Genomic DNA, 26,693 nt, shown 5'->3' with positions numbered 1-26,693 from the left:
GTATGCAAGCATCTGCGAGATAGCCTCAACAAAAGGTAACTTGATTTGTAATTGCTTAAAAAGTTCAAGAAACTTATCGAATTGTGCATCAATGCAGTCTTTTTTCAATTTTGCTGGGTATGGAACTAGTGGTTTATATTCCTTCGGCACTAGTTTGTAACTATTTTCGAGTTTTTCTTCCCTCATTTCGCTTATCACGACTTCTTGTGTTAGCTTCTTTTCAGATCCGCTAACACTTTCCCACTCCTTAGTGTAACTGCTTTTACGTGCTTTTTTGATTTGGTATTACTAGGTAAACTTCCTAGTGGTCTTTCCGAAATTAGTTTGGACAGTTGGGCTATCTGAGTTTCGAGCCCTTGGATCGACGCTTTCTGATTTTTAAGTGTTGTCTCGATGTTCTGGAAATGGGTTTCTGACACTGAGATAAATTTAGATAGCATCTCTTCAAGGTTCGGTTTCTTTTCCTGTTGATAGGGTGGTTGTTGAAAACCCATAGGATTCTGTAGCCTTTGATTCCCTTGACCACCCCAGGAGAAATTTTGGTGGTTCCTCCAACCTGCATTATAAGTGCTACTATATGGGTTATTTTGGGATCTAGAGTTTTTGTTACCCATATATTGGACTTGTTCCTCCTCGATGCTAGGGTTGAAGGGTTGATTCTCTGTGCATGCTCCTCCTCCATTCGTCTCGCACCTCATTACTGGATGTACTTAAGTAGAACCAAGTAAACCATCAATCTTTTTATTTAGAAGTTCTACCTGGTGACAGCATAGTAACCGAATCGATGTTATAAACGCCTACTGTTTTAGTTGGCTTAGTCCTCATGACTTGCCACTGATAGTTATTCAGTGACATCTCTTTAATAAATTTGTAAGGCTCTTCAGGTGTTTTGTTGTTGATGGTTCCCCCAGCTGCTGCATCAATCATTTGCCTTGTTGAGGGGTTCACACCATTGTAGAATGTTTGAACTTGCAACCATAGAGGTAATCCATGGTGAGGACACCTTCGTAGTAGGTCCTTGTATCTCTCCCATGCATCGTAAAGAGTTTCTAAGTCCATCTGCACAAACGAAGAGATATCATTACTTAATTTGGCTGTTTTAGCCGGCAGGAAATATTTTAATAGAAATTTTTTGGTCATTTGTTCCCAAGTAGTAATTGACCCTCGTGGTAACGAGTTCAACCACCGTTTAGCTTTGTTCCTCAATGAAAAAGGGAATAACCGAAGACGAACGGCATCGTCAGAAATGCCATTAATTTTAAATATATCGCAGAATTCCAGGAAATTTGCCAAGTGAGTGTTTGGATCCTCATCCTACAAACCATCAAACTGAACAAATTGTTGTATCATTTGAATAGTGTTAGGTTTTAGTTCAAAATTATTTTCAAAAATAGCAGGCCTAACTATACTTAACTCAGTTCCTGTTAAAGTAGGTTTAGCATAATCATACATAGTACGGGGAGCAGGATTTTGATTTGCTAGTTCAACGGGTATCGCAGGAGGTAGATGATTGTCTTGGTTTTCAGCTATCTCCTCGGTTGGGGTTTGAATATCGTCCTTTTGATCGTTCTCTGTGTATCTTAAGCTTCGCCTTATTTCTCTTTGGTTTCTGCGAGCTGTGCGATCGATTTCTTTGTCCAAAAGTAGTGGTCCTGACGGGTTTCTTCTAGTCATAAACTATAAAAACCTACCAAGAGAAAGGAAAAGTAAATTAATAAATAATAAAAATAAAATAGAATTAACTTGCATGAAAAATAAATGGCTAAAGTAATAAAAATTGAGCGTTCCTAATATCTTAGTTCCCCGACAACGGCGCCAAAACCTTGATTATGATTTTCGTGACAGGTAAGTTTTATATATTTATAATTAATCATTCTTGAAACTAACTATTATCACGATATAGGCAAGTGTACCTATCGAACAGTAGTATAGTTTTAGCAATACCGGATTGTCAAACCCAAAGGAACTAAAAGTACTAGTAATGACTTTCTTTTTATTATCTAGTCTAAGAATAAGGGGGTTTTGTTTTAACTAACTAATTATCTAAACTAAGAATTCACAGAAAATAGAATTGGGGAATTATTTTTGGAAAAATGATTGAATTAAGACAATACCTAAGGAAGAATCCACCTAGACTTCACTTGTTATTCTGACTCCGAATCGAACGATTTATTCATTTAACTTGTTCCGTAGAGATCCCTAAGTTATGTTATTATCCCTATTCAAGACTAATAATGTCTAATCCCTAGATTGAATAATTGAGACTTTTCTCTAATTAACACCCTAGGCTTGCATTAACTCGAGCTATGGATCCCCTTATTAGGTTTCACCCTAATCCGGCAAAATCTTGTCACCCTATCTCTAGGCACGCAATCAACTCCGCTTAATTATGACAAATGTACTCTTAGACAGGGTCTATTCCTCCTTTGAATAAGAGCTTATCTTGAAACAGTATCTTGGGATATCAAAACAAGAATTAAGAACACATAATTAAGAACAAGTTAAATATTTATCATACAATTCTTAAAATAATATCAAGTTCCATCTTAGGTTTCATTCCCCTTAGGTATTTAGGGGATTTAGTTCATAACTAAAAAGGAAAACATCTCAGAAGAATAATGAATACAAAACATAAAGAAAACCCAAAACTCCTTGAGGGGAGATCTTCAGTCATGATGGTGAATTCGGCTTCTGAGATGTATCAATCAGCTTACCTTGAGTAGTTCCCTACCTCCTTTTCTCTGTGCGTGTATGTTTCTTCCTCCTCTAGGGTGTATTTATAGGCTTTGTTATGCCTAAGAACCCTCGAAATTAGCTTTTTCCGAATTGGACTCAACTTGGGCTCGGCAAGGACACGCCCATGTGACATGCCCATGTGCGATTACTTCAGGCCGTGCTCGAGCCTGTTAGAATGGCACGGGCGTGTGTTCTACCCATGTGAGTCGTGCTTCGATTCTGCCAAATTGACACGACCGTGTGGTCTGCCCGTGTGAGGAAGTCCAAGCCGTGTTGATTTCGTACGTTGGCCCATTTTCTCCGTTTTTGGCCCATTTCTTGTTCCTTTTTCTCTTATAAGCTCACTTAAGTATAAAACATGAAATTAAGGCATTAGGAGCATCGAATTCACCAATTCTAAGGATAAATCATCTATAAAATGTGTTAAGAACGGGGTAAAAATATGTATAAATTACGGTTTATCAGCCACTTACGTGACTCTTCTTACCGGTCATCCAAACACACCACAAACCAACCATCACATCAACTAAGAACATGCTTAAACAAGTAATTTTAATCAAACAAGTCTAAATCATGTTTCAGCTAACATAATATAGCAAAATATAAATAGGTAAAATCGTCATTTTAATTATTAAAAGTAAAACTCGTAATTCGTGATATTTGGTTCATTCAGTATCTTAGGCATTCTATTTTAAACCATTTGTGAAAATTTTAGCTTAAAACAACATTTAAAGCTCAATTAATTTCAAAACCAAATTTAAGGACTAAAATGTAAATTTTACAAAATATCCAGATAAACCATTTTAAGAAACTAAAATTAACATTTTGAAATTCAATGTTTAAATCCATGTCATGTAAATTTTCAAAGCATTTCATGGTGTTTAAGGCATCCAATTTTATTGAGAAAAAATCTGGACTTATTTGCAATAGTTTCAAAATATGCCCAGAACAATTTGAACGTCGTGTTGTGGCCATGCGATTCTCACGTCACGAAATTGACTCGGTATCGCGATATCCTATAGGGCTAATCGCGATATTGACTCAAAAATTTGCAGAAAAATTATAGCACTTAAAAATAACACTTTGACACTCTCATACGCGTACTCTTTCGTGATTTCATGTCATTTTCCCTAGTCCAACATGTCATATAGCATACATAATTCTCATAAATCATGTTCAAATACATAAATCATACATTAACATACTTTGGCATCTAAGTCAAATACCTATGCTAGTATGCTTTTGTAAAGTCTCAATTTAATTTACTCAATATACCAAGTTTTCATATAAGGTGGTACAAAACACTCTAAAAGACCATTTTGGACTTACCTCAATGCTCAGCATGCCAGACCACTTCCATTTTACATGTTAGCCATAACAAGTACACAACACCTTACTAATTTAACCAACAACATGCCTTCACAAACCATTCATTAAAAACATCCATCCAAACCAATATTAAAAGTTTCAAACACCATTTAAGCAGTTCATAACGTCCATTTGCAAACCATTAACAATTCAAAAAGTAAAACCATTTAGATTAGTTCTGTAACATCCTGATTTAGGGTCTAGTCAGAACAGTGGTTTCGAGACCATAAATTCGACGTAATAAAATTTATTTTTATTATATTTTTATGGTCTACAATTATGCAAAATGATTTTTTAAAAATTTCATTCGAAAATTTTGACGTTTGGGCACTCAATTTAGTCAAAAGGACTAAATCGTAAAAAGTGCAAAACATGAGTTCTAGAAGCTAGAGGTGTCTAATTGCTATGGAATTTTAAATTGGAGGTAAAAATTCCAAAGAAAGGCTTTAGGGGTAATTTGGTCATTTAGTGATTAAATGGACTAAAACACAAATTAAAAGCCAAAATTTGTCCATCTTCTACCCCATGGCTGTGTGAACCAAGGAGAACACCATGGCTAGGGTTTTCAAGCTTCCAAGCTCAATAGTAAGTGTTTTCAAGCCCCGTTTTTAATGTTCTTTGCATTTTTGAAGTCCCCGTGACATGATCTACTCATTTCTACCCATATTTTAAACTATGGTTCATGTTTAAAAATTTACCCATGCATGATATGTTAGTATTTTTAAGATTAATGGAAGAATATGAAAGATTGAATTATGTTTAACAATTTTTACTAGCTGATTTTTCATGAAAACACCTAAAAATGACTAAAATATAAAAGTTGTAAAATGGGTAGTAAATGCCTAAAATTAAAGAGAAATTTGGGTTTCCATAAGAGTAATAATGGTTCGACTAGGCTTAAAGTACAAGAAAAACAAACACATTTCATTTTACGAGCCTAAGGGCTAAATTACAAATATGTGAAAGTTTAGGGGTAAAAATGAAAATTTGTAAAAGTGTGATTTTTGGGCCAATTTGAATAATGTGAATAATAAATAAGCTATATTTGAAATGTTAGATCAAGAAAACTGAGATTCGGGCTTAAATCAGGAAAGTACGAGATTATGGACTAAAATGGAATAATAAGCTGTGCTCAGATTCGAGGTAAGTTTGTATGATAATAATAATGTAATGTTATGTTTGAATTATATTCCTTACTTTTATTGCATATATTGTATGACTTAATATATTGGAAAAATTGATGGAATGGTTTATCTGATGTGGAAATATGACATGAAGAATATTACATGAAATGCAAGAAAATGATGATACATGATAAATGTTATATGAAATATGTGATATATGTTATGTAAATTCTTAAAAGCTTATTTGCTATTTGAGTTATGCCTTATTATGCTATGAATGGGCAATTGGTATTATTGTAAGCATGAATGATATTATGGTCATTATCCACGACGTCACGAGCAAGTGCAATAGAGGTGCAATGTGCAAGTAAGAAAAACCCCGTTTGAACCTTTGGAATAGTTTATGATACAAGTGACATGTCACTAGGAATTAAGAAGTCCGAACTCATTGAGTGGTCTGGGTTCGTGATATATGTGGCATCCGAGCTCGTTGAGTGGTCTGAGTTCATAATGGATGCGATACATGTGATTGAGTTCCAAGCAATGGTCTTGTGCGTCCTACCGATGGCTAGGTAATCCTTGAGTGGTCAGATACTTGACAGCTTTTGTGAGCAACTCGTGTAGTTACATCTTGATCGATAGCTTATATGAGCAAGCCCGTGAGTAGCTCCATTGCGAGCGTTGTATGATATGAGGTAGCTTTAGCTACGTATGTTTATGTGGCACTTATGTGCAAGTTTCCACGTACCCAATAGTATTTTGAGTGTTCTACGGGTAATGCAATGGATAATATGATGAAAGACCCAAGGAGGGCATGTTAAAGAAGGTACGGTTATGTGATATACTATGAGTGAGTACAGGTATGTACGCTAAACTCATGAGCAATGCCTTGATGAAGAATGACTTATGGTGAGAAAGTTTATGTATATGTATATTTATGAACATATGATAAGTTTGCAAAAAGGCTTGAATGATGAATAATCTTTATGTTTATGGTATTATGCCTTTGTGTAATTGAACATGGAATCCATGAAATGGTGAGTTCATGATTATGATAGTTATCATTATATTGTACTAAAAGAGTTTTGGACAGCAGCAGTAGTCCGACTTTGAAAATCCACCAAAAATTGTGGAAATTGAATAGAAACTGAATGAGATATGAGATTAAAGCTTATTGAGCCTAGTTTCACATAAAGAAAACAGTGTACACAAAAGAATTTCATATTATGAGATATTTTAATTTTTGTGAGATAGGGTTAGAGTGATTTCAAGCTCCCCCGTCTTAATTTTGGAAAATCACTAAAAATTGTACAAGAATAATTATGGGTTAGAATTCATATGAACAAATCTTTAATGAGTCTACTTTCAAGATAAATAGATAGGAACATTATCTAAATCCTGTACTAAGAGATAAATAAATTTTAGTGAAGAAAGGTGGAAGCTGTCAAACAGCAGAACAGGGGTAACTTTGAATAATAAACTGTACTTATTGGCTAGACCAAAAATTCTAGAAATTTTATGGTAAGAGGATATGTGAGTCTAATTTCAGGAAAAATTAGTGGATCTTAATTTAGAGTTCCATAGCTCAAGTTATAAATAATTAAGTAACTATGACTCGATTGTGGAATATGAGCAAATAGTGGAATTATGTGTCATTTCGATTGTGTTACCATGAGAACATGTTGTAAGAATTTGGAAAAAGCACGTTCATAAATTGCTTATTATTTTTTTCGTACGGGCTTACTAAGCTATAAAGCTTACCCCTCTCCTTTCCATTTCTTTTAGTGTTGTCAGGTTACTTGAGGTTGGAGATCGTCGGAAGCAGCATCACACTATCAAATTATCAAGCCAGGGTATTAATAAATCTTAAGTATTTTCAAGTGAGTGGCATGTAAAGAGACTTAGTACTTTATGATATGTGTTTCATGATTTGGCCAAATGTATTGGCTTATAATGATTCAATTGTATATACCTATGAGATGTGGCTTATATTGATTATTGGGTTATAACCCTATTATATGTGCATTCACAAGCTTAAGAGTTTCATGTGATGTGAGTGTGTTACTTGATGTGGTGCATAATGTCTTAGACAAGCATGTTATTCTATGCATGTGAAATATGTTGGTATGTTATAAAGTTATGAGTTAGCCTTGAATATGAATGTTTGATGATTAAGTTGAAATCTTTGGTATGATGGTAACCATGATATAAAAGTATAAGTGATATCATAATAGACAAGGCCAAATGAGTGTGTAAAACACATGAATCATGACATGCAAATGCTATGTTTGTGGTCTAAATGAAGATGTTGAATCGCTAAATGGAGGCCATGTTATATGTCCTTGATGTTGTATAAATGTGTGAGGGTTTATGGTTGACCAAGGCTTGGAAAATAACCTAAGTGTTGGCCACACGGGCAGAGACACGGCCGTGTGGGGAACATGGCCTTAGAACACGGGCATGTGACTTGGCCATGTGACCCCATTTCATTGCTGACGTCATAAATAGAGAGTTACACGGGCTGAGGACATGGGCGTGTCCCAAGCCACACGGGCGTGTGTGGCCACACGGCCTACCCACACGGGCATGTGACTCTCCAAAACTAGAAAATTTTCTAAGTGTTGTAAAGAGTTCGTAAGTTCTCGGTTTAGTCTCGAACCACCCCCGATGTATGGTTTGGGCCTCGTAGGCCCGTGTAAGGGACGATATGCATGTGTTTGAATGTTTTTAAATTGGTTGAAATTTTATGGCCCGATTTTATAAAAAAGTGTATGTTTAAGTCTAGTAATGCCTCGTACCCTATTCCAGCAAGTTCCCCATTGCCTTCCTTAATAAGTTGGAAACACATCAAACATACTCAAATCATTGCCTTACTTTGGATCACTAGGAAGGCTCACTTCTCCTCCTCTTATCAAGCTATTTTTTTGTTAATTGTTCATAAAGAATGTGAGCTTTTTCAAGCTCAGTGTGTAACGGCCCAAACCCGATCTATTTAACTAGATCCAAATCTTAGGTGTTACCCCATTTATGCAAACAAATTTTGAACTACTTATACAAATTTCAATCAACTATGACTTAATTACAAAACTTTTAACTTGAATTTGAAAGCATGTTCAAGAAGTAAATACAACAACAACACAAGGTGATCAAATTAAAATGTTATTAATTGGAAAACCTAATCTGATACAGACACCCAAAGTGTGGAATTCTCATACAAATTAGCCTTTGGATGCACCGCTAAGCTCGCTCTATATGGATAATATCCTGATAGGATCGTTCCTCCTGGCACTTACTAATAATCAGACTGAAACAAAAATATAAACTCAAGTATGCTCATAAGAATTTAACCTGCACAATGCTTGCACATTATTACTAAAGAATCATTATGACTTTCTTATTATACTGGTCTTTGAAAATAATTCTGGCAAATACTTTTCTCAAAATTTCATTTTTCATTCTCTATGGATATCACGCCTTATCCTTAACTCATTACTTACTATAACACCCCTAACCAGTATCTGTCACCAGACTAGGACTAAGAGGCATTACCGGACATATCAGAACATTTTACGATCAATTCATAAACATCATAGCATCATAGTCAAACAACATCACAGAGTCCCTTACTAAGGTCAATGAGACCTTAAACAGGCTTTAAGAAGGGGTCGAAACTAAATCAAACACATACAAAATTTTTCGAAGTTAAACAATTTTTCCAAGTTACAAAGGTCACACGCCCGTATAAACAGGCCGTGTACCTCACACGTTATTAAACACACCCATGTGTCTAAGCCGTGGCGAAACAAGGCATACATACTGACTTAATCACACGGCCACAAGACACGCCCATGTGCCTTGGCCGTGGCTGAAACTGACTTGAGTCACACGGCTAACCAGACGCCCATGTGCCTAGGCCGTGTACCCTTCGAAATGGCCACATATGCCCATGTGCCAAGGTTGTATGCCTCACACAGCCACCAGACACGCCCGTGTGTCTAGGCCATGCTCGAGATTGACTTTAAATTATAGGACTACCCCAGGGGACACACGGCTGTGTAACATGATCGTGTGTCGCACATAGCTAAGACACACACCCGTGTCTTTGTCCGTGTGGACAAAAATAGGCCATTTGAAAAGCCAACTTGCCACCCATTTTGGGTCCTCCCTACTAGTATCAAAACCAAATCATTTCATACAAAATTTTGAATCAATTCATAATCAAAGCATACACCATTCATGCCATATCACTATCAACCAATTTCATGCTTATTATTCAAACCTAAAACATGCTAAAATCACATACCAAATTCCTTCATTCATACATATTATAATCCCAACTTTTCACATTCATTTCTATATCAAATTCATACCATTTCCATAACTAGTTCACATAACTAACTTACCAAATTGACCATTTCTCATTTGGCCCTTTTATGCAAATCAAACAAACCATTTCTTACCAAAATTTATATACCAGAAATCAAACCAAATAACAACATTAATCTAGCCATATCACATGGCATGATATACACTTCACAAAACATAATCAAATACTTCTAGCCTATACATGCCATACTTCAATATTCACATTTTCAAAAGGTACCAAAATAGAGTTCAATAGTGTGGTGATGATCCTTGATGATCCCTGAGCTTTCGATAGCTTTGATAACTATAAAATAGATGAAAAACATACAAATAAGCTTTCAAAAGTTTAGTAAGCCATATACAGATAAACTTTTTATTTTAAGCATATAAGTATCATAAAATACATGTACTCCATAGCCAAATACCATTACAAACCACATAATTCATATACATTTCACATATTCCCAATTCATTTGCACATATAGCATATTTTCTTATTAAAAAATGTTGAACACATCTCCATGTACCTGAATCAGTTAATCATTCATTCAATCATGTATTTCTCAGAATGCCTGTTGAACCGTTCTCAGAAAGCTCATATAATGCCAACGTCCCAGATGTGGTCTTACATGTAATCAAATATCGATGCCACTGTCCCAGACAAGGTCTTACACAAAATCAAATACGATGTCGATGTCCCAGACATAGTCTTACACGTAAATCACAAATCGATGCCAACGTCCTAGACGTGGTCTTACACGAAATCACATATCAGAATCCTATGTCATGACATATGTATACTAACTATTCCTATGGTTCGTACGGGGCTTTCGAACATCATCACATTCTCGGAACTTTCTCAATTTCACATATTCAGCTTCTATAAACAATCATCACAATTCAATATTATATAAACATGAATAAATCAATTCAAACACATTTATTTGTATATAGACTTACCTCGTACGGATTCGAACCAACGAAATCGACTACTCGACGACTTTCGACTTTCCACGATCTAATTCTGTTTTATTTGGTTCTTGGTCTATATAAATTCAAATTTAACTCTTTTATTCAACAAACCATTCAATTCAATCCATATACACATATTTAGGGCATTTTACAAATTAGCCCTCACATTTTCACATTTTAACACTTTAGTCCCTATTTCATAAAATCACCAATTATGCATAATTTCATTTCATACATGCCTAGCCAAATTTTCCTTTAGCTCATACAAGCCCACATATTTCATTTATTTCACATTTTAGCCCCTTCACAATTTAGTCCAATATACTCAATTTCATCAAAAATCCTAATACAAAACATAGTAATCTAACACATATCTTTCATTTTCTATCATCTAACTTCATAAAACTCACATTATCAACAATGGCACAACTCAAAATCATCATCAAATTCAGAAATTGAGGCATGGGCTTGAAAGATTACTAAGCAACGATCACAATGTAACACCCATATCCCGTAACCGTCGCCGGAATAGGACAAGGCGTTACCGGAAATCAGAAAATAGATCTTAACAGTAAAATTTTGAACATTCTCTTGAAATAAAGATTATTTATTTAAATAAATGCTAGACACAACCAGAGATTGAATTTCAAACTTATAAAATTAAACATCCAAAAGATGCCATATTCGCATGGCTTAAATACGTTAACCAAAATATCCTTCCACTATTAGTCTATTCTATACCTGCCTTAAACCTTAATGATATACAAACTTTATCTACTCACATGATAACTCGATAGTGTGATGAAATCTCCTCGACTTCCAATGCAAGCAATTTCTCTGAAGCCCTATAGACATAGGAAAAACACACAGAGTAAGCTCTGAAAGCTTAGTAAGCCTTAAGCAAATATATCATTTCAATGATTATGGAAATTCCATATCACTAATCCGAATTGAAAAATAATCTCAATTACATATACATTCATAGTACTCTTAAGTTCATATAACCTTATTAAGTAGCTTCACTTATTTATATTTACAAATAACTTATGACTATGATTTTAAATTCGTGTGATAACTGTCAATTCATTCGTATGAACAAAACTTGCACATATCCATTACATACCAACCAAAACATATCATATTTTTCCATGTTTGATTCATGGAACCACAAGGTCACATGTCAAGCACATATAGCATATATTTATCTGTTATTTATCACGTCTCATTTTCACATGGACTACATACATCTGACCAAGTTTATTCAATGTTCACAACATAATCACATAATCACTACAAGCTGTCCTTCTGAGCAGCAGTCACTAAATTATTTATAACTGGAGTCACAAAACTCCAAATCATGTGCCGTTAATTTTCCCTGAAAATAGACTCATATATCTTATATCCCTAAAATTTTCAGAATTTTTGGTTCAACCAATCAATACCAGATTTTTCTTAAAGTTTCCCCTGTTTCACTGTTTGACTATTCTGACCATTCTTCAGTATAAATCAGATTTCTCATTGTACAAAATTCAAAATATGTTCTCGTTTATTCATTTGAAACTAGACTCATTAAGGAGTCTAATAATATAAAATTTATCTTATAATCATAATTGTACAATTTAAAATGATTTTCTAAAAACAAAACAAGAGATTTCGAAGTCATTTTGACTCTATCTCACGCCACTTCAAATATCTCATTATCTACAATTCTTTTGCTTACACGGTTTCTTTTATAAGAAACTAGACTTATTAAGCTTTAATTACATAATTTATTCAGCTTCTAATTCAATTTCCAAAATTTATGGTGATTTTCCAAAATCACGCTACTGTTGCTGTCCCAAGCAGATTTATTACAAATTTGCTCTTTTACACATTTCTTGCATTCAAATTATTTAAACATGTATATCATGTCATTCAAGATCGAACTCATATAACATAGGCATTAAAAATGCTTCACTATCAACTTTAGTTCAATTGAAACGAATAAAATACAATATCATATTCACATTTAATTTTCCATGATCGTAATCACCTAAAAATAAAATCATATACTTCCACAAACCTTTCCACAAGGACCAAGTGTTTATATTTGAATATAAACATAGAATCACTTCACATAACTTCACACATTTACCGAATGTATCACGATCACATTTATAGTCATAACACTTATTCATAGATGCATCACTTTATACATTTATAATTTAATTCAAATCAAAATCGCATACGAGTACATGATACATACCTGGCCAACTTAATATGTAATACACTTTCAATTTGTCATCTTAGTGTAGGATCTTGTAATTGTATACTTTTATCAAATTCATCAGCACTTGGTCTGCTAGGTATAAAACCCAAAATTATATTACCAACACAAAGCCTGCGGGACTTTAGCCCGGATACATTTCCAACACGAAGCCTGTGGGACTTTAGCCCAGATACATTTCCAGCACGAAGCCTACGGGACTTTAGCCCGGATACATTTCCAGCACGAAGCCTGCGGGACTTTAGCCCGGATACATTTCCAGTGTCTTGAATATTTATTCACATGTTAACACATTTCACATAACATATCACATTAGTTATTCAATTGCTTCATTCGAATATAAGCACAAAATGTACACCTACCCTTTAACTTTCAGTTCAATAATCATACACAAAGAACATATAATCTTTTCACTATCCCAGTTTCACTTTCAATAACCATTTGGCTATATGCCATATTCATAAATTATTTCACACACAACCTCGATCAAGTAGGAACAATAGTCACAATTCATCTATTATACAAATATCCCATTCTTTGACTTTGTTTCATAATAGCTATTCGGTCACCACATATATACCATTCAATTCACATTCGACTTTATACAAACAAGTACAATAAAATTGTATACACATATTACACACTTTCAAATCATTACTTAATAGTCATTCAGCCACATTATATACATAAATCATCCATTTCATATTCGGCATTATAGCCTAAATTCAATATACTTATTGCAAATCGAACTTGTAAAGGTCAAATAATTACTTACCATATTATATAAAATCTTAAGCGCTCAGCAAATCAAATTTAATTACTTAAGGACTTACCTTGAATGTCATTGCACAATTACGAATTGATTAATCAACTACTTTTGCTTTCCCCCTTTCCAAATTTAGCTCCTTTTTCTCTTGAGCTTAATTCAAACAAACAAATAAACATTTATTCACCTTAATCCATCTCATGATCGAATGCCTTTAAGCTTAATAATAAAAATCCTTTAACAAAGTAACACTCAACCAAAACAAATTCGATTATACAACTACATAATTTAAAGCATCAATTATGCTTAACTAAACGTTAAGCTATAATCAGAATCACTCAGACATATTTATGGTCAAACATAGCAAGAAAACTAAATAGGCTTTACTAGCCACACTTAGTTCAATTATAACATAACTTCACTTACTTATAAGCACATTCGGCAACTTGATAATTAAGTTAATATCATGGTATCATAACTCAACATTTATCAATATGTCATTAGCAAAATATGCTCATGTCAAATTCACTCCCAATCACAACATAACTTCACTTACTTATAAGCACATTCGGCAACTTGATAATTAAGTTAATATCATGGTATCATAACTCAACATTTATCAATATGTCATTAGCAAAATATGCTCATGTCAAATTCACTCCCAATCACATCTCGAAATTCAACAAGCTTAGAACTCATTTAATAATTAAATTCCATTTCAAAGCATCAAACATTATCAAATGTATACTCATCCTAAATGACCGAATGCACATTACCTAAGCACTTAACAATTTTCTTTAGCCATTAAACTCATTCGGCAATGATAAGGACAAATTTAACAAACCTTAAATTTAACTTATAATTGTACATATCTCATTCAAAGCATCCACACCAATTTATTATCCAATCAACCATAGCTGAAAACCTATCATACAATTAAAACCCTTGTTCAAATTATTATTCACTATAATACTATGGCCGAATCCCTCAATTAGCTAACATAGCCTCTTGTATTCAATCTAATCACGTATATACAACCTAAATCCCTCTTTTAACACATCATTCACTATCTTGGAACTCATTTTCTAACTAATTGAACTTAGTCCAAAGCCAAATGCTGTTTGAGCATTAAGCTCATGTTCTTTTCATTATTAAGCAAGTATTATAACTCAACTAACTTCATTAGCCGACTACCCAAGCTCATTTGAGCCACATATAGTAATTTAGTTTGTTCATACTCAATTAGAAACATTTCTCCTTACAAATTATCAAAACATACATAATGTAACCCATTGAGCTCATGACCGAATGCTTCATGCATCACAAACACAAAATCATACACATGGGTCATGTTAGGAGCTTCAAAACCAATTTAAATTTCTCAAAATCCAAAGAAAAACATATGAAATCATACCTTAATTCCCAACACAAGATGCCAGAATGCCTTAGGTGTTCTTTCTTCAATTTCTTGTTTAGTTTCGGCAAAAGGGGAGACAAAAATGAGAAACTTTGTTTTTATCACCCTTTTTCTATTATTAATTCATGATTTTCTAATATAAAACTATTTAATATTATTTCACTAATATACAATACACAAAATGCCAAATTTTTCATCATCATTACCGTCCACTATAATCATAGCGGTCCATTTGACATGCAAGTCCTCTATGATGCTATCCATATACAATTTGGCCACTTCAACTTTTACCTATCACATTTTTATGGTTTATCAATTGAGTCCCTTTTTATAATTTGACATCCAAATAACAAAATTAAAGCATCAATTTTTTTTTATTTTTTTTCACATGGAAATTCACATAATAAAACATAGAAATTAATTTAATCCTTTCTTATTAATTAAACACCCAAACAATCACATTTTCGTACGAAATCTTCACATATGCTAATTCACATATAATGAACACAGATAATAATATTTAATTATTTTTCTGACTCAGTTTCGTGATTTCGAAACCACCATTCCGATTAGGGTCTTAAACGCGTTGTCACACACAAGAACATAGAAATTATCAAAAATGAATCAAAAATCACATACCAATTAGCCAAGATAAGTTTTGAATGCTTGAAGTCTTAGAAACCCTTATTTCTTTCCTTAGTTTCGGTCAAAAAGATGAAAATAAGATGAACATTTGATTTTGTTTTATTTTAACAATCATTTAATTAACAAATTACTTAAGTAACCATATTAATTTCATTTAAAAATCCACTAACTCATGTCCAACCATGTCATTTTATGAATTCAATGGTCCATTTGCAACATAAGGACCTCATATTTAAATAGACATATCAATTCGGCACTAAATCAAATGACACATAACTTTTGCATTTTCTGCGATTTAGTCCTTTTTGTAAATTAAGCACACAAACGGTAACATTAAATCACAAAATTTTCACAGATATCAATTCAAATATAATAAGCACGAAAATAATATTAAAATATTTTTTTGACTCAGATTTATGGTCCCAAAACCACTATTTCGACTAGGGTGTAAACCGGGTTATTACACTTACCCTTCTACATCTTTGATATGCCACTTACCTATTTCAATCTAATCTTTCATAAGTCTTTACCTATTTCCTTTACAAAGGTCCATACAACCGAAACATCATTAGTCTTGTATTTGTAACTTTGAGCCATCGTTTCACCAAAATTCATGTTTTATCACATATACAGATAACAGGTATGATAAACCATAATATATACATATTTTTATCCTATGCTTGGCATATTTTTGGATGATTTATCATAAGTTTTAGAGAATTTGATGCTCTTAATCCTTTAAATTCTTATTTTATACTTAGGTAAGCATAAGAAGGTGAAAAGAGCAAGAAATGGGCCAAAAACGGACAAAATGTGCTTATCTCAGTATTCCACACGGCCTAGGCACTACCACACGGGTAATCCAGACGCCCGTGTGTGACACACGAGCAGGCCACACGCCCATGTTTCATGGCCGTGTCAACATTAAACCAAGTCAGAATGGCACATGGGCGTGGCACACGACCATGTCCCTGTCGAGCCAAAGTCTAATTCTATTTAGAAAATGCTAATTTTGGGCTATTTTGGGCATTCCAAAGTCTATATAAACACTTTAGAAGAGGATCAAAGGGGGGACGCAGAGTAGAATGTAGGAAATTCTCAAGAACAGCCATTGGAATCAGCTCGGAAGTAGGATCTACTTCAAGATTGAAGATCTCCACTCAATTTCTTTAGAAGTTCTTTGGGTTTCTTTATGTTTTGTTGATTTCCCAATTTTAAGATGTTTTCCATTATTATGAACTAAACTCCCTAAATGCCTAAGGGAGATGAAACCTAAGACGAATCTTATTACTATTTGAATTATATGAGTTTTAACCCTTGCTTTAATATTCTAGGATATTAATTCAGGTTTTTAATGTGCTTATTCAGTAGAGCAAAAGTCCCTATTTCAGAGTAGGTCATTCATAATTAAGCAGAGTTGCATGCAATCCTAGAGATAGGACGGCATAAATCAGCCGGATTATAGTCAAATCTAATAAGGAAATCCATAGATCGAGTTAATACGACAATAGGGGTTTTAATTAGAAAGAGATTTTAATTAATCAACCTAGAGTCAGTTGTTTTTAGTCTTGAGAGTGATACTAACATAAATCAGGGATTTCTACGGATTAAGTGAAGTGAATAAATTGTCTAATTCAGAAGTAATAAGTGAAGTCTAGGTGGATTCTTCCTTGGGTATTGTCTCCTCCATCGGTTTTCCAAAAGTATTTTCCAACTTTAATCTCTGTCGTAATCTTAGTTAATTAGATAATTAGTCTTAGATAAAACACTCTCTTAATTGTTAGGCTAGATAACAAAAAGATAGTAATTACTAGTACTTTTAGTCCTCGTGGATACGATATTTTAGGTCTCACCATAACTATACTACTGTTCGATAGGTGCGCTTGCCTTAAGTAGAATTTTCAGTTAGTTTCACGACCATAAAGTTTTTGGTGCCGTTTTCGGGGACTAAGATAGTAGGAATGCTTATTTTTTATTACTTTAGCCATTCTTTATCTTTATTGCAATTTAATTTTGTTTTTTTTGTTTTAATTACTAAATTTTCTTTTATTTACTTCTGGCAAGTTTTTATAGTTTATGACTAGAAGAAACCCGTCAGGACCTTTGCTTTTTGATTGTGAGATCAAGAGCACATCTCGCAAAAATCGAAGAGAAATAAGGCAAAGCCTACAATACATAGAGGAAGAGCGAGGGAGCGATATTCACACTAATACCGATAAGATAGCTGAAAATTAGAATAATCTGCTACCTCCTATGGTTGCGTAAATCTAGTAAATCAGGGCCCTACTCCTCGTACTATGTATGATTATGCTAAACCTACTTTAACAGGAACTGAATTGAGTATAGTTAGACTTGCTGTTGCTGCAAATAATTTTGAACTGAAGCCTAACACTATTCAAATGATACAACAGTTTGTTTAGTTTGATGGTTTGTGGGACGAGGGTCCAAAGACTCTTTTAGCAATTTTTTTGGAATTCAGTGACACATTTAAGATCAATGGCATCTCTGAAAATGCTATTTACCTTCGGTTGTTTCCCTTTTCATTGAGGAATAAGTCTAAACAGTGGTTGAACTCGTTACCGCGAGGGTCAATCACCACTTAGGAACAAATGACCGAAAAATTTTTACTTAAATATTTTTCACCGGCTAAAACGGCTAAACTGAGGAATGATATCTCTTCTTTTGTGCAGATGGATTTAGAAACTCTTTATGACACATGGGAGAGATACAAAGACTTATTGAAAAGGTGCCCTCACCATGGGTTGCCTCCTTGGCTACAAGTTCAAACTTTCCACAATGGTTTGAATCCCTCAACTAGACAAATGATTGACGCAGCTGCTCGCGGAACTATCAATAATAAGACACCTGAAGAGGCTTATGAGTTCATAGAAGAGATGCCACTGAATAATTATCAATGGCAAGTCATGAGGACAAAATCGACAAAAGCAGCCGGCGTTTTTAACGTTGATTCGGTTACTATGTTTTCCAATCAGGTAGAACTTTTGAATAGAAAAATTGATGGTTTACTTGGTTCTACACAGGTTCATCCAGTAATGCAGTGTGATGCAAGTGGAGATGGAACGAGTAATTTAGAATATCCATCCTATGGCCTTAACATGGAGAACGAGCAAATGGATTATATGGGTAATAATCCTCAGCCTTAAAATAATTCTTATAGAAACACTTACAATACAGGTTGGAGAACCACCCAAATTTCTCGTGGAGAGGCTAAGGCAATCAAAGACCACCACCCCATCCAGGCTTCCAACAACAACCTTACCTGCGAGAGAAAAAGCCGAACCTTGGGGAAATGATGACAATGTTTATTTCAGTAGTGGAGACTCATTTTCAGAACACTGAAACTGCACTTAAAAATTAGCAAGCATCAATTCATGAGCTCGAGAATCAAATAGGACAACTGGCTAAGATGATTTCAGAGAGATCACCAGGGAGTCTACCTAGTAACACCGAACCCAATCCAAAAGAGCATGTGAAAGTAGTTACATTAAGGAGTGGGAAAGTGCTAGTTGAATCTGAACAGAAGCTGCCACCAGAAGCTGACAGAAAAGAAGACAATGAGGTAAAACCCGAAAATAATGAAAAACCAGAGTTGAGGGAATATAAACCACCAATCCCATACCCTACAAAGTTGAAGAAAGATCGCATGGATGTACAATTCGGTAAATTTCTTGAACTATTTAAACAATTACATATTAACTTACCTTTTGTTGAAGTTATCTCGCAGATGTCTACATATGCAAAATTTTTGAATGAGCTTCTAAAAAATAAAAGGAAGTTTGAAGAATTATCTATAGTGGAACTCAATGAGGTGTGCTCAGCCATACTCCTAAATAAACCGCCAACCAAACTGAAAGATCCAGGAAGTTTTACTATTCCCTGCTTAATTGGTAGTTTAAATGTTGAGAAGACACTAGCTAATTTAGGAGCTAGCATTAATCTGATGCCCTACAAAATGTTCAAGCAACTTGGCCTCGGGGAACCAAAACCTACTAGGATGAGTATTCAACTAGCTGACAGATTTGTTAAATATCCTAAGGGTATTATCGAAGATGTACTTGTAAAAGTAGAAAAATTCATATTCCCTGTCGATTTTGTTGTGCTTGACATGGATGAGGATGTTGAGGTGCCTTTAATTTTAGGTCGCCCATTTTCAGCCACTGCTAGGGCTGTTATTGATATGGGTAACGGTAAACTTGTGCTTAGGGTAGGTGACGAAGAGATTATTTTTAAAATTTATGATGCCATGAGATTTTCAAGGGAACAAGATGACTCATGTTATTTTATTGACTCTATTGATCATTCTATTTAAGATTCTTTATAGGAAATCGTACATAAGGACACGTTAGAACTGTGTTTTGACCAAGGAGAGGAGGTAAATGACAATGATTCTGCGATAGGTAAGATAAAAGCTGAACTAAATTCCAATGAGCCTTCACTGAGACAGAAGAGCTATAAGGGCATTGAGGTAAACAATGAATTAAAATTAAAGCCCTCTGTTGAAGAACCTCCTAAATTGGAATTAAAGCAACTACCAGATCACTTAGAATATGCATTTCTTGGAAATAATTCCATATTACCAGTGATTATTACTTCATATTTATAGCCAACCGAAAAAGACGAGTTACTCCAAGTATTAAAGAAGCACAAAAGAGTCATAGCTTGAAAGATTTCTGACATAAAAGGGATCAGTCCTTCTTTTTGCACACATAAAATTTTAATGGAAGATGAATATAAACCTTGTGTGCAAGCTCAAAGACGACTGAATCCTAACATGAAAGAAGTTGTAAAAGCTGAGGTAATTAAAATTCTAGATGCTGGAATTATTTATCCTATTTCTGATAGTTCTTGGGTGAGCCCTGTGCAGGTTGTTCCTAAGAAATGAGGCATGACTGTTGTGGCTAATGAGAAGAATGAACTAATCCCAATGCGAACAGTCACGAGATGGAGAGTTTGCATTGACTATAGGAAATTGAAAGATGCTACACGAAAAGATCACTTTCCCTTACCATTCATTGATCAAATGTTGAAAAGATTATCTGGGCATATGTATTATTGTTTCCTAGATGGACTCTCTGGTTATTTCCAAATCCCAATAGCTCTTGAGGACCAAGATAAAACGACATTTACATGTCCATACGGTACGTTTGCTTATTCATAAATGCCTTTTGGATTATGTAATACTCTTGCTACTTTTCAGCAATGCATGTTGGCCATTTTTTATGAACTCGTGGAAGACATTATGGAAGTATTCATGGATGACTTCTCCATATTCGGTAACTCTTTCCATCTTTGCCTTAAAAATTTAAAACGATTTCTAATAATATGCGAGGAAATGAACCTAGTATTGAATTGGGAAAATGTCACTTCATGGTTCATGAAGGGATTGTGTTAGGCCACAAAATTTCTAGCAAAGGAATCGAGGTTAACAAAGCGAAAGTTGAAACTATTAAGAAATTACCTCCCCCTAGTTCAGTTAAGGCTATTCGAAGCTTTTTAGGTCATGCTGGGTTTTATAGAAGGTTTATTAAAGATTTTTCTAAAATAGCTAGGCCTTTAACGAATTTACTAGAAAAATATGTGCCTTTCAGTTTCAGTCAGGAATGTTTAGAAGCATTTAATACTCTTAAAGATAAATTAATTAATGCTCCAATTGTAGTTGCACCTGATTGGAATTTACCCTTTGAACTAATGTGTGATGCGAGTGATTTTGCAGTGGGTGTGGTTCTTGGACAGCGGAAAGACAAGCATTTTCAACCAATCTATTATGCTAGCAAAACATTGACAGCCGCACAAGAAATTATACAACAACTGAGAAAGACTTGTTCGCTGTGGTTTTTGCATTCGATAAATTTAGACCATATTTAATATTATCTAAAGTTGTTGTCTACACTGACCATTCTGCTCTTCGATACCTCATTACTAAAATAGATGCAAAACCTTGACTAATAAGATGGATTTTATTGTTGCAGAAATTTGATTTAGAAATTCAAGATAAGAAGAGAGCGGAAAATCTTGCAGCAGACCATCTATCTAGATTAGAAAACCCATTTTTCAAAGAGCTTGATGAACATGAGATAAACGACTCATTCCCTGAAGAACAACTCTTTGCTATATCTGACTCCGAGGAACCTTGGTTCGTAAACATTGCAAATTATTTAGCTACTAATATTGCACCAAAAGGGTTGACACATCAGCAAAAGAAATGCTTTTTTACTGAGGTCAAAAACTACTTTTAGGAAGATCCTTTTCTTTTTTTTATATGTGCAGATCAAGTCATTAGAAGATGCGTTACAAAGTCAGAAGCAATTAGAATATTAGAACATTGCCACTCAAGACCGACTGGAGGGCATTATAGCGGGACTAGGACTGCACATAAAACACTCGAATCAGATTTTTATTGGTCCACACTATTCAAAGACGCCAATAGGTATGTTACTTCTAGTGATAAATACCAACGAACAGGTAATATCTCTAAACGTGACGAAATGCCTCAAACGTACATGCTTTCATGTAAAATATTTAATGTATGGGGTATTGACTTCATGGGTCCATTCCCTAGCTCATTTGGGAATAAATATATCTTAGTAGTCGTTGATTATAAGTCTAAATGGGTGGAAGCCCAAGCCTTACATACTAATGATGCTAGAGTGGTGCTAAGGTTCCTTAAGAAACTCTTCTCTCGGTTTGGAACACCTAGAACAATTATCAGTGATAGGGGTATTCATTTTTGCAATGCTCAATTTGATAAAAACCCTTAAGAAATATGGAGTTTACCATAGAACAGCTACCCCTTACCATCCTAAAACTAGTGGACAAGTCGAAGTCACAAATCGAGAGCTTAAATGTATTCTAGAAAAGACTGTAGAGTCAAATAGGAAGGATTGGGCAAATAAAATAGATGATGGTTTATGGGCCTATAGAACTACTTTTAAGACCCCTATAGGAACAACTCCTTACAGACTTGTTTATGGGAAGAGTTGTCATTTACCATTTGAACTAGAACATAAAGCATTCTGGGCTATAAAATTTCTGAAATTTGATCCCAAACTCGCAGGTGAAAAGAGATTGATGCAGCTAAATGAGTTAGATGAATGGCGAGCTAATGCATATGAGAACTCACGATTATACAAGGAAGCAACGAAGCGCCGCCATGATGATCATTTAAAGCAACACAAGCAATTTGAAGTTGGAGACCTTGTCCTGCTATATAACTCAAGGCTCAAATTGTTTCCTGGGAAGCTTAAATCACGATGGTCAGATCCTTTCGTAGTCCAAACCGTCTTTCCATATGGCACAGTAAAGGTAAGTCACCCTACCCAAGGCACTTTCAAGGTAAATGGACATCGTCTTAAACTTTATAACGGTGAGGATTTTAAAGACAACGGAGAGGAGCTACAGATCTGCGAACCTGCCTAAACATACCTACAAGGTAAAGTCAAGCTTAAACTCTAAATAAGCGCTCTTCGGAAGGCAACTCGAGCACTAACCCCACTAAATAACTTTAGTTTTTTTTTCCATTTTTTTTCATATAAATTAACTATAGGTATTTTTGGCACACACGGCCTAGAACATGGGCGAGCCTTAGATCGTGTGCTCACTATAGGTAAGAGACACGGGCGTGGCCATGGCTGTGCTAAAACAGGACAAACATTTTCCCCAAGACAGGATGACATACGGGCCGCGATAAATAGCCACAGCCGTGCAATACGGCCGTGTGTATCACACGGCTACGAGACACGGGCATACCCCAGAACGTGGTGAAACTACACTTTAATTCCCCCAAAAAAATCAATAGTGGCACGGCATGCGTTAAATCACCACGGCCGTGCGAGGTGGTCATGGAAGTTACACGGTCATGAACACGGGCGTGCTTGAGGCCGTGTGGGAAATTGCACAAACAAATGAAACTTTCAACAAGTCAGAATACAACACGGGCTTAAGCCACGACCGTGCCCAAAAGTCATACGCAATCCTGATTACTAGACAGGGCGTGTTGGACCTACCATGGGCATGGGAGAAGCGATTGAAACACCACATGGCCATACGATGCGACCGTGTGGCGTGTCCACAGGCCGTGTGCAATACTGACTTAAATCATCAGACCGAACACGGGCGTACTGGACCTACCACGGGCGTGGGAGAAATGAATGCACGTGCACACGGCCGTGTGACGCGGCCGTGTGGGTAACACGGCCTATAAACACAGGTGTGTCGAAGGGACCGTGTGCGACACTGACTAAGATTTCATAAAAAACACGGTCTAGGAACACACCACACGGGCGTGGGCCACGGCTGTGTGGCCCAAAACAGGGCTTACACAAGTGTGGCCCTTATTTATTCCCCTCCCCTAGCCCTAATTTTTCACCCTTTCCTATTTAAAACCCCACTATCACTATTCATCAACCTTTCCACTATTCACCTTCTCTACTCCGGTCATCATTCTCTAACGAACCTCCGGCAACCAACACCCCACTCTCTTTTCCTTTATTTCTTCCTATTCATCTCCCTTTCTCTATCCTTGTTCAACCCCATACCCCCTCTTTTCCTTCTTTCCTCACACAAATCACAACCCCCTGCCCCATTTCGCGCACCACCGTCAATCACCTAGCCGCCGTCCACTCAACCATAATAGTTGGTTTTTCATATTCTTGATCTTCATCATGTTTTCTTTCATTTTATTTTAGTTTATCTCATTGATTCACTTATACATTTGATATTTATTTGGTACTTTGTTACCCATTATTAACAATAGATTTGGGATTAACCTCTCTTGATTCTTGTTCATTTGCCTTGCTCGTTATTTTAATCATAGGATCTTTTGATATATTTGTGGATTTAGTTAGTCGTTAATGATGTTCGGTTTGTTTTTAGTTCTTATTTGTTTTCATTATTCGTTGCAGTGTCTTTTCCTTTTTACTATTGTTATTGCTAATTAGTTTAGTATACTATTAGTTAGTTTCACATTCTGTTAATTTTTGCATGCTAGGGTAATGGTGCATATAAGACTAAATTTCCATCTTGTTATCACAATAGAGTCTTTTAAGTCACATTTTTGTCTTAGCTCCTCCTAAACTTTTCGACGTCTTTAATTAAGTACCGATTCTATTCATATTGAAAAGTTTTCTCTTTCAGGTACATCATGACAAACACTCAAGGAAAGAAAACTTCCCTACCCACATCTAAAAAGCAAAAGGGATCAGGTCCAACCTCCTCAAGTGCCACCGCTGATATCCGCCATCCATTCCTTCAATTTCCACTAGGGCCCCAGGAAGAATTATTTTAGATTCTACGTGCCTGACACCTTGGTGTAGGCCGTTGCATCGATTGGGCTGCATTAGAGTAGGTCCACCTAGCTGATTCTGTTTGAGCACTCCTCGCCACCGCTCCATGGGACTGCTTCTTTGATATCATTGAGCCGATGTATCTAGAGTTCACTTTGGAACTATGCTCGACGTTTCAGTTGCAAACAGTTATGGCGGAGTACGACAACCCAGGAACAGTCCAATTCCGCCTAGGCGATCTAGTACGGCAGTTGAGTGTCCCAGAATTTGGAGCTACCGTGGGACTCTATACAGACAATTTTATGGAGGCCGACAATTTTCCCCACCTCCACCGCCACATCCATTATGCACCATCATCGTGTTGGGTAGCCCTCATGCCTGCTACAAGCATCTATGACCCCAGCTGCTCAAAGGCATCGGCTCTAGCTCCAGCTCTGTGATATCTTCACACCCTTTTGTTACACACATTTACAGGGAGACGAGAAAGCACTAGCGTCATTAACACTCACAACGCATACTTCTTGTGGAGTATGAAGCAAGGGCATATTTTTGATCTCGCATACTTCATCGCCCTTGCCTTTCGCCATAAGACCGAACGGCACCGAAAGGGAGTCATCAACATCAGCCCTTATGTAACTCGACTAGCTTGACACTTTGGGCTCCTACACACATCAGCACAGTCCTCATCGTTCACACTCATGGGCCAGATGTCCCCACGGGGCATCTCGAGTATGCTCCACACGAGAATGATAAAGCATCGTTGCGGGTTCAATCCTCCTCAATACCGACTAACACGAGCCACCGATGAGGATGACCTCGAGGATATTCTTGACGATATCCCTTCATTTCATGAGGATCCACCGTCTTCGCCACCACTAAGACACTGACCAGTTCATGCAGCTGCTTCATTAACAGAAATTTTTGACCACCTAGATCGATTTGAGCAATATTGCACTCGGTGATTTGACAACATAGAGGCGACTCTGCAATAGATTTGCCAGCATTTCCATATTTCGCCTTCAGTACCACCATTGGACGATCCAGCTACTGATGAGGACATTTGAGTCCATTTATTTTCACTTTAGTTGTTTCTCTTTTTGTTTTTATTTTTCCTTTTTTTTATTTCTATTTCCATTTTTTTATGTTCTAAAAAGACTTTGATTAGTATATTTTAAATCCCTGAATTCTATAGTTGTTCCTTTATGAGTAACCCTAACAACCCCATTAATATAACACTCTATAACATCACTGGTGATATCACAGTTACAAAAGGCTCAGTCGATTGGTGCTACTCAGAAATATACAAATAGACCCATGGGAAAACTGAATCCATGACTGTCATGTCCTGCTCGACCACGACCATAGCCACCATGACACCGACCACCATGATAACCTCTTCGCTGGGCGCTGTGATTGTGGAACCCAACCTCTACCACCACCTTCACCTATGTCTCCAGGCCACATACACATCACTCCCAATGTCTCTAAACCCGCTTCCACTCTTTCAAGGACTACATCCAAATTCAGTGCAGTTTCACTTTCCCCTCTTCTATGATATTATGCTTATGTTGTCATTATTTATCTTTGTACATTGAGGGAAATGTACATATTAAGTGTGGGGAGGTGAGTCATATCATTATTAGAAAACCTTTGAATTTTTATCTCATTCTCAAATAATTTCCTCATTCTATTATTGCAGTGAACTCTGATTGATTTATAATTTTTATTAATA

General features: G+C 35.7%; 2 non-coding genes across 2 annotated transcripts; one reads left to right on the top strand and one right to left on the bottom strand.

The window, feature by feature from the left end:
- The first annotated feature begins 985 nt into the window (after nt 1-985).
- On the top strand, nt 986-1,092 carry LOC121213273 (small nucleolar RNA R71). The gene has a single exon (XR_005908656.1). It is a non-coding gene; the product is annotated as a small nucleolar RNA R71 (small nucleolar RNA).
- A 17,224-nt stretch (nt 1,093-18,316) lies between these two features.
- On the bottom strand, nt 18,317-18,423 carry LOC121213244 (small nucleolar RNA R71). Its single transcript, XR_005908625.1, has one exon. It is a non-coding gene; the product is annotated as a small nucleolar RNA R71 (small nucleolar RNA).
- Nucleotides 18,424-26,693: the final 8,270 nt, after the last annotated feature.

This window comes from Gossypium hirsutum, chromosome A13, assembly GCF_007990345.1.
Source record: "Gossypium hirsutum isolate 1008001.06 chromosome A13, Gossypium_hirsutum_v2.1, whole genome shotgun sequence".
NCBI classification, from domain to species: domain Eukaryota; kingdom Viridiplantae; phylum Streptophyta; class Magnoliopsida; order Malvales; family Malvaceae; genus Gossypium; species Gossypium hirsutum.
This window is presented reverse-complemented; position numbering and strand designations above follow the sequence as displayed.